General features: G+C 30.7%; 1 protein-coding gene across 1 annotated transcript in view; it reads left to right on the forward strand.

The window, feature by feature from the left end:
- Window positions 1-12,470, forward strand: part of LOC128661186 (1-phosphatidylinositol 4,5-bisphosphate phosphodiesterase gamma-1-like) — a 370,915-nt gene that overhangs the window by 187,162 nt on the left and 171,283 nt on the right.

Below are 12,470 nucleotides of genomic sequence, written 5' to 3' on the forward strand. Positions count from 1 at the left end.
AATAAATATAAATTACACAGTACAGTTACACTCATAATAACACTGTCTAATAAATATACATTACACAGTACAGTTACACTCATAATAACACTGTCTAATAAATATACATTACACAGTACAGTTACACTTATAATAACACTGTCTAATAAATATACATTACACAGTACAGTTACACACATTATAACACTATCTAATAAATATACATTACACAGTACAGTTACACTCATAATAACTCAATCTAATAAATATACATTACATAGTACAGTTACACACAAAATAACACAATCTAATAAATATACATTACATAGTACAGTTACACTCATATTAACACTGTCTAATAAATATACATTACACAGTACAGTTACACTCATTATGACACTGTCTAATACATATACATTACACAGTACAGTTACACTCATAATAACACTGTCTAATACACATACATTACACAGTACAGTTACACATATTATAACACTATCTAATAAATATGCATTACACCGTACAGTTACACTCATAATAACACTGTCTAATAAATATACATTACACAGTACAGTTACACACATAATAACACAATCTAATAAATATACATTACATAGTACAGTTACACTCCTATTAACACTGTCTAATAAATATACATTACACAGTACAGTTACACTCATTATGACACTGTCTAATAAAAATACATTACACAGTACAGTTACACTCATAATAATACTGTCTAATAAATATACATTACTCAGTAAAGTTACAGTTATAATAACACTGTCTAATAAATATACATTACACAGTACAGTTACACTCATTATAACACCTTCTAATAAATATACATTACACAGTACAGTTACACTCATAATAACACCATTTAATAAATATACATTACACAGTACAGTTACACACATAATAACATTATCTGATAAATATACATTACACAGTACAGTTACACACATAATAACATTATCTGATAAATATACATTACACAGTACAGTTACACTCATATTAACACTGTCTAATAAATGTACATTACACTGTACAGTTACACTCATAATAACACTGTCTAATAAATATACATTGCACAGTACATTTACACACACAATAACACTGTCTAATAAATATACATTACACAGTACAGTTACACACACAATAACACTGTCTAATAAATATACATTACACAGTACAGTTACACACACAATAACACTGTCTAATAAATATAAATTACACAGTACAGTTACACACATAATAACACTATCTAATAAATACACATTACACAGTACAGTTACACAAATAATAACACAATCTAATAAATATACATTACATAGTACAGTTACACTCATAATAACACTGTCTAATACATATATATTACACAGTACAGTTACACTCATAATAACACTGTCTAATAAATATACATTACACAGTACAGTTACACACAAAATAACAGTGTCTAATAAATATACATTACACACACAATAACACTGTCTAATAAATATAAATTACACAGTGCAGTTACACATATAATAACACTATCTAATAAATATACATTGCACAGTACAGTTACACTCATTATGACACTGTCTAATAAATATACATTACACAGTACAGTTACACTCATAATAATACTGTCTAATAAATATACATTTCTCAGTAAAGTTACAGTTATAATAACACTGTCTAATAAATATACATTACACAGTACAGTTACACTCATTATAACACCTTCTAATAAATATACATTACACAGTACAGTTACACTCATAATAACACTATCTAATAAATATACATTACACAGTACAGTTACACTCATAATAACACCATTTAATAAATATACATTACACAGTACAGTTACACACACACAATAACACTGTCTAATAAATATACATTACACAGTACAGTTACACACACAATAACACTGTCTAATAAATATACATTACACAGTACAGTTACACACACAATAACACTGTCTAATAAATATAAATTACACAGTACAGTTACACACATAATAACAATGTCTAATAAATATACATTGCACAGTGCAGTTACACACACAATAACACTATCTAATAAATATACATTGCACAGTACAGTTACACACACAATAACACTGTCTAATAAATATACATTACACAGTACAATTACACACACAATAACACTGTCTAATAAATATACTTTACACAGTACAGTTACACACACAATAACACTGTCTAATAAATATAAATTACACAGTACAGTTACACACATAATAACAATGTCTAATAAATATACATTGCACAGTACAGTTACACACACAATAACACTATCTAATAAATATACATTACACAGTACAGTTACACAGATAATAACACAATCTAATAAATATACATTACATAGTACAGTTACACTCATAATAACACTGTCTAATACATATATATTACACAGTACAGTTACACTCATAATAACACTGTCTAATAAATATACATTACACAGTACAGTTACACACAAAATAACACTGTCTAATAAATATACATTACACACACAATAACACTGTCTAATAAATATAAATTACACAGTGTAGTTACACATATAATAACACTATCTAATAAATATACATTGCACAGTACAGTTACACTCATTATGACACTGTCTAATAAATATACATTACACAGTACAGTTACACTCATAATAATACTGTCTAATAAATATACATTACTCAGTAAAGTTACAGTTATAATAACACTGTCTAATAAATATACATTACACAGTACAGTTACACTCATTATAACACCTTCTAATAAATATACATTACACAGTACAGTTACACTCATAATAACACTATCTAATAAATATACATTACACAGTACAGTTACACTCATAATAACACCATTTAATAAATATACATTACACAGTACAGTTACACACATAATAACATTATCTGATAAATATACATTACACAGTACAGTTACACTCATATTAACACTGTCTAATAAATATACATTACACAGTACAGTTACACTCATAATAACACTATCTGATAAATATACATTACACAGTACAGTTAAACTCATAATAACACTGTCTAATAAATGTACATTACACAGTACAGTTACACTCATAATAACACTGTCTAATAAATATACATTGCACAGTACAGTTACACACACAATAACACTGTCTAATAAATATACATTACACAGTACAGTTACACACACAATAACACTGTCTAATAAATATAGATTACACAGTACAGTTACACACACAATAACACTATCTAATAAATATACATTACACAGTACAGTTACACAGATAATAACACAATCTAATAAATATACATTACATAGTAAAGTTACACTCATAATAACACTGTCTAATACATATACATTACACAGTACAGTTACACTCATAATAACACTGCCTAATAAATATATATTACACAGTACAGTTACACACAAAATAACACTGTCTAATAAATATACATTACACACACAATAACACTGTCTAATAAATATAAATTACACAGTACAGTTACACATATAATAACACTATCTAATAAATATACATTGCACAGTACAGTTACACTCATTATGACACTGTCTAATAAATATACATTACACAGTACAGTTACACTCATAATAACACTGTCTAATAAGTATACATTACACAGTACAGTTACACACAAAATAACACTGTCTAATAAATATACATTACACACACAATAACACTGTCTAATAAATATAAATTACACAGTGTAGTTACACATATAATAACACTATCTAATAAATATACATTGCACAGTACAGTTACACTCATTATGACACTGTCTAATAAATATACATTACACAGTACAGTTACACTCATAATAATACTGTCTAATAAATATACATTACTCAGTAAAGTTACAGTTATAATAACACTGTCTAATAAATATACATTACACAGTACAGTTACACTCATTATAACACCTTCTAATAAATATACATTACACAGTACAGTTACACTCATAATAACACTATCTAATAAATATACATTACACAGTACAGTTACACTCATAATAACACCATTTAATAAATATACATTACACAGTACAGTTACACACATAATAACATTATCTGATAAATATACATTACACAGTACAGTTACACTCATATTAACACTGTCTAATAAATATACATTACACAGTACAGTTACACTCATAATAACACTATCTGATAAATATACATTACACAGTACAGTTAAACTCATAATAACACTGTCTAATAAATGTACATTACACAGTACAGTTACACTCATAGTAACACTGTCTAATAAATATACATTGCACAGTACAGTTACACACACAATAACACTGTCTAATAAATATACATTACACAGTACAGTTACACACACAATAACACTGTCTAATAAATATAGATTACACAGTACAGTTACACACACAATAACACTATCTAATAAATATACATTACACAGTACAGTTACACAGATAATAACACAATCTAATAAATATACATTACATAGTACAGTTACACTCATAATAACACTGTCTAATACATATACATTACACAGTACAGTTACACTCATAATAACACTGCCTAATAAATATATATTACACAGTACAGTTACACACAAAATAACACTGTCTAATAAATATACATTACACACACAATAACACTGTCTAATAAATATAAATTACACAGTACAGTTACACATATAATAACACTATCTAATAAATATACATTGCACAGTACAGTTACACACACAATAACACTATCTAATAAATATAAATTACACAGTACAGTTGCACTCATAATAACACTGTCTAATAAATATACATTACACAGTACAGTTACACACAAAATAACACTGTCTAATAAATATACATTACACACACAATAACACTGTCTAATAAATATAAATTACACAGTATAGTTACACATATAATAACACTATCTAATAAATATACATTGCACAGTACAGTTACACACACAATAACACTATCTAATAAATATAAATTACACAGTACAGTTGCACTCATAATAACACTGTCTAATAAATATACATTACACAGTACAGTTACACACATAATAACACTCTCTAATAAATTTACATTACACAGTACAGTAACACTCATAACACTGTCTAATAAATATACATTGCACAGTACCGTTACACACACAATAACACTGTCTAATAAATATACATTACACAGTACAGTTACACACAATAACACTGTCTAATAAATATAAATTAAACAGTACAGTTACACTCATAATAACACTATCTAATAAATATACATTGCACAGTACAGTTACACCCACAATAACACTATCTAATAAATATACATTACACAGTACAGTTACACTCATAATAACACTGTCTAATACATATACATTACACAGTACAGTTACACTCATAATAACTTTGTCTAATAAATATACATTACACAGTACAGTTACACTCATAATAACACCATCTAATAAATATACATTACACAGTACAGTTAAACACATAATAACACTGTCTAATAAATATAAATTACACAGTACAGTTACACTCATAATAACACTGTCTAATAAATATACATTACACAGTACAGTTACACTCATAATAACACTGTCTAATAAATATACATTACACAGTACAATTACACTCATAATAACACTGTCAAATAAATATACATTACACAGTACAGTTACACTCATAATAACACTGTCTAATAAATATACATTACACAGTACAGTTACACACATAATAACACTATCTAATAAATATACATGACACAGTACAGTTACACACATAATAACACTATCTAATAAATATACATTACACAGTACAGTTACACAGATAATAACACAATCTAATAAATATACATTACATAGTACAGTTACACTCATAATAACACTGTCTAATACATATACATTACACAGTACAGTTACACTCATAATAACACTGCCTAATAAATATATATTACACAGTACAGTTACACACAAAATAACACTGTCTAATAAATATAAATTACACAGTACAGTTACACACATAATAACAATGTCTAATAAATATACATTGCACAGTGCAGTTACACACACAATAACATTATCTAATAAATATACATTGCACAGTACAGTTACACACACAATAACACTGTCTAATAAATATACATTACACAGTACAATTACACACACAATAACACTGTCTAATAAATATACTTTACACAGTACAGTTACGCACACAATAACACTGTCTAATAAATATAAATTACACAGTACAGTTACACACATAATAACAATGTCTAATAAATATACATTGCACAGTACAGTTACACACACAATAACACTATCTAATAAATATACATTACACAGTACAGTTACACAGATAATAACACAATCTAATAAATATACATTACATAGTACAGTTACACTCATAATAACACTGTCTAATACATATATATTACACAGTACAGTTACACTCATAATAACACTGTCTAATAAATATACATTACACAGTACAGTTACACACAAAATAACACTGTCTAATAAATATACATTACACACACAATAACACTGTCTAATAAATATAAATTACACAGTGTAGTTACACATATAATAACACTATCTAATAAATATACATTGCACAGTACAGTTACACTCATTATGACACTGTCTAATAAATATACATTACACAGTACAGTTACACTCATAATAATACTGTCTAATAAATATACATTACTCAGTAAAGTTACAGTTATAATAACACTGTCTAATAAATATACATTACACAGTACAGTTACACTCATTATAACACCTTCTAATAAATATACATTACACAGTACAGTTACACTCATAATAACACTATCTAATAAATATACATTACACAGTACAGTTACACTCATAATAACACCATTTAATAAATATACATTACACAGTACAGTTACACACATAATAACACTATCTGATAAATATACATTACACAGTACAGTTACACTCATATTAACACTGTCTAATAAATATACATTACACAGTACAGTTACACTCATAATAACACTATCTGATAAATATACATTACACAGTACAGTTAAACTCATAATAACACTGTCTAATAAATGTACATTACACAGTACAGTTACACTCATAATAACACTGTCTAATAAATATACATTGCACAGTACAGTTACACACACAATAACACTGTCTAATAAATATACATTACACAGTACAGTTACACACACAATAACACTGTCTAATAAATATAGATTACACAGTACAGTTACACACACACAATAACACTATCTAATAAATATACATTACACAGTACAGTTACACAGATAATAACACAATCTAATAAATATACATTACATAGTACAGTTACACTCATAATAACACTGTCTAATACATATACATTACACAGTACAGTTACACTCATAATAACACTGCCTAATAAATATATATTACACAGTACAGTTACACACAAAATAACACTGTCTAATAAATATACATTACACACACAATAACACTGTCTAATAAATATAAATTACACAGTACAGTTACACATATAATAACACTATCTAATAAATATACATTGCACAGTACAGTTACACACACAATAACACTATCTAATAAATATAAATTACACAGTACAGTTGCACTCATAATAACACTGTCTAATAAATATACATTACACAGTACAGTTACACACAAAATAACACTGTCTAATAAATATACATTACACACACAATAACACTGTCTAATAAATATACATTACACAGTATAGTTACACATATAATAACACTATCTAATAAATATACATTGCACAGTACAGTTACACACACAATAACACTATCTAATAAATATAAATTACACAGTACAGTTGCACTCATAATAACACTGTCTAATAAATATACATTACACAGTACAGTTACACACATAATAACACTCTCTAATAAATTTACATTACACAGTACAGTAACACTCATAACACTGTCTAATAAATATACATTGCACAGTACAGTTACACACACAATAACACTGTCTAATAAATATACATTACACAGTACAGTTACACACAATAACACTGTCTAATAAATATAAATTAAACAGTACAGTTACACTCATAATAACACTATCTAATAAATATACATTGCACAGTACAGTTACACCCACAATAACACTATCTAATAAATATACATTACACAGTACAGTTACACTCATAATAACACTGTCTAATACATATACATTACACAGTACAGTTACACTCATAATAACTCTGTCTAATAAATATACATTACACAGTACAGTTACACTCATAATAACACCATCTAATAAATATACATTACACAGTACAGTTAAACACATAATAACACTGTCTAATAAATATAAATTACACAGTACAGTTACACTCATAATAACACTGTCTAATAAATATACATTACACAGTACAGTTACACTCATAATAACACTGTCTAATAAATATACATTACACAGTACAATTACACTCATAATAACACTGTCAAATAAATATACATTACACAGTACAGTTACACTCATAATAACACTGTCTAATAAATATACATTACACAGTACAGTTACACACATAATAACATTATCTAATAAATATACATGACACAGTACAGTTACACACATAATAACACTATCTAATAAATATACATGACACAGTACAGTTACACTCATAATAACACTATCTAATAAATATGCATTACTCAGTACAGTTACACTCATAATAACACTGTCTAATAAATATACATTACACAGTACAGTTACACACATAATAACACTGTCTAATAAATATAAATTACACAGTACAGTTACACACATAATAACACTGTCTAATAAATATACATTACACAGTACAGTTACACACATAATAACACTATCTAATAAATATACATTACACAGTACAGTTACACTCATAATAACACTATCTAATAAATATACATTACACAGTACAGTTACACTCATAATAACACTGTCTAATAAATATACATTACACAGTACAGTTACACTCATAATAACACTGTCTAATAAATATACATTACACAGTACAGTTACACTCATAATAACACTGTCTAATAAATATACATTACACAGTACAATTACACTCATAATAACACTGTCTAATACATATACATTACACAGTACAGTTACACACATAATAACACTATCTAATAAATATACATTACACAGTACAGTTACACTCATAATAACCATGTCTAATAAATATACATTACACAGTACAGTTACACACATAATAACACTATCTAATAAATATACATGACACAGTACAGTTACACACATAATAACACTGTCTAATAAAATACATTACACAGTACAGTTACACTCATAATAACACTATCTAATAAATATGCATTACTCAGTACAGTTACACTCATAATAACACTGTCTAATAAATATACATTACACAGTACAGTTACACACATAATAACACTGTCTAATAAATATAAATTACACAGTACAGTTACACACATAATAACACTGTCTAATAAATATACATTACACGGTACAGTTACACACATAATAACACTGTCTAATAAATATACAGTACACAGTACAGTTACACTCATAATAACACTGTCTAATAAATATAAATTACACAGTACAGTTACACTTATAATAACACTGTCTAATAAATATACATTACACAGTACAGTTACACTTATAATAACACTGTCTAATAAATATACATTACACAGTACAGTTACACTCATAATAACACTGTCTAATAAATATACATTACACAGTACAGTTACACTTATAATAACACTATCTAATAAATATACATTACACAGTACAGTTACACTCATAATAACACTGTCTAATAAATATAAATTACACAGTACAGTTACACTTATAATAACACTGTCTAATAAATATACATTACACAGTACAGTTACACTAATAATAACACTGTCTAATAAATATACATTACACAGTACAGTTACACTTATAACACTATCTAATAAATATACAGTACACAGTACAGTTACACACATAATAACACTGTCTAATAAATATACATTACACCGTACAGTTACACTCATAATAACACTGTCTAATAAAAATATATTACATAGTACAGTTACACACATAATAACACCATCCAATAAATATACATTGCACAGTACAGTTACACTCATAATAACACTGTCTAATAAATATACATTACACAGTACAGTTACACACATAATAACACTATCTAATAAATATACAGTACACAGTACAGTTACACTCATAACACTATCTAATAAAAATATATTACATAGTACAGTTACACACATAATAACACCATCTAATAAATATACATTACACAGTACAGTTACACTCATAATAACACTGTCTAATAAATATACATTACACAGTACAGTTACACACATAATAACACTATCTAATAAATATACAGTACACAGTACAGTTACACTCATAATAACACTGTCTAATAAATATACATTACACAGTACAGTTACACACATAATAACACTATCTAATAAATATACAGTACACAGTACAGTTACACACATAACAACACTGTCTAATAAATATACAGTACACAGTACAGTTACACTCATAATAACACTGTCTAATAAATACACATTACACAGTACAGTTACACACATAATAACACTGTCTAATAAATATACATTACTCAGTACAGTTACACACATAATAACACTATCTAATAAATATACAGTACAGTTACACACATAATAACACTGTCTAATAAATATACATTACACAGTACAGTTACACACATAATAACACTGTCTAATAAATATACATTACACAGTACACTTACACTTATAATAACACTGTCTAATAAAAAGTATTAAAAAAAATATTGCACACAAAAGTTATTAAAAAAAAAAGGCAGGTAAAGAGTATAACATAGAGATACATACATATACATGTCTAAAGATGGATATTTATTTATATATAGATATATTTACTGTAGATATAAATATATATATATATATATATATATATATAGTACCAAAATACTATCAGATATCTTTAGAAATATTTATTTATAAATTCATCCTATATTATAAAAGACAAGTGTTTGAAGCCGTCATGCGCAGTACAGACAAACACTTGGCCTTAGATTCTATTCTCGCGCACCTCGGCATAGCTGACAGCTGACAGATTGGGAGCGCAAGGTACACAGCATACAAGCAGCTGTGAGATAGGGAGCGCGAGCTACTCAACAGCTGTGAGGTGTGCTGCGTGAGAAGCGGCAACGCGCTCCCCAGACCTCACAGCTGTTTGTGGCCGAAGGGAGCGTCGCGAGGGGCGTGGCCGGGCGTCGCGAGGGGCATGGCCGGGCATCACGAGGGGCGTGGCCGGGCGTCGCGAGGGGCGTGGCCGGGCGGGTGTTGCCGCGATGGGGAGTGGCCGGGCGGGGTCCCGCGAAGACAGAGCCAGAGAGGGAGCAGGAGGGGGGGGGGCAGAGAGCCAAAGAGAAGGGGGGGGGGGGCAGAGAGCCAAAGAGAAGGGGGGGGCAGAGAGCCAAAGAGAAGGGGGGGGGGCAGCGAGCCAAACAGAAGGGGGGGGCAGAGAGCCAAAGAGAAGGGGGGGGCAGAGAGCCAAAGAGAAGGGGGGGGGGGGCAGAGAGCCAAAGAGAAGGGGGGGCAGAGAGCCAAAGAGAAGGGGGGGCAGAGAGCCAAAGAGAAGGGGGGGGCAGAGAGCCAAAGAGAAGGGGGGGCAGAGAGCCAAAGAGAAGGGGGGGGCAGAGAGCCAAAGAGAAGGGGGGGCAGAGAGCCAAAGAGAAGGGGGGGCAGAGAGCCAAAGAGAAGGGGGGGGGGCAGAAAGCCAAAGAGAAGGGGGGGGCAGAGAGCCAAAGAGAAGGGGGGGCAGAGAGCCAAAGAGAAGGGGGGGGGCAGAGAGCCAAAGAGAAGGGGGGGCAGAGAGCCAAAGAGAAGGGGGGGGGGGCAGAGAGCCAAAGAGAAGGGGGGGCAGAGAGCCAAAGAGAAGGGGGGGGCAGAGAGCCAAAGAGAAGGGGGGGGCAGAGAGCCAAAGAGAAGGGGGGGCAGAGAGCCAAAGAGAAGGGGGGGGGCAGAAAGCCAAAGAGAAGGGGGGGGAGCCAAAGAGAAGGGGGGGAGAGCCAAAGAGGGGGGAGAGAGAGAGCCAAAGAGGAAAAAGAGCCAAAAAAGGAGAGAGAGCCAAAGAGGGGGGAGAGAGAGCCAAAGAGGGGGGAGAGAGAGCCAAAGAGGGGGGGGAGAGAGCCAAAGGGGGGGGGGAGAGATCTAAAGGGGGGGAGAGCCAAAGAGGGGGGAGAGAGCCAAAGAGGAAAGAGAGCCAAAGAGAGAGACAAAGAGGGGGGAGAGAGAGCCAAAGAGGGGGGGGGAGAGCCAAAGAGGGGGGGAGAGAGCCAAAGAGGGGGGAGAGAGCCAAAGAGGGGAGGGGAGAGCAAAAGAGGGGGGGGAGAGCCAAAGAGGGGGGGGCAAAGGGGAGGGGAGAACCAAAGAGGGGGGAGAGAGA

The sequence above is a fragment of the Bombina bombina genome, chromosome 5 (assembly GCF_027579735.1).
Source record: "Bombina bombina isolate aBomBom1 chromosome 5, aBomBom1.pri, whole genome shotgun sequence".
NCBI lineage: Eukaryota > Metazoa > Chordata > Amphibia > Anura > Bombinatoridae > Bombina > Bombina bombina.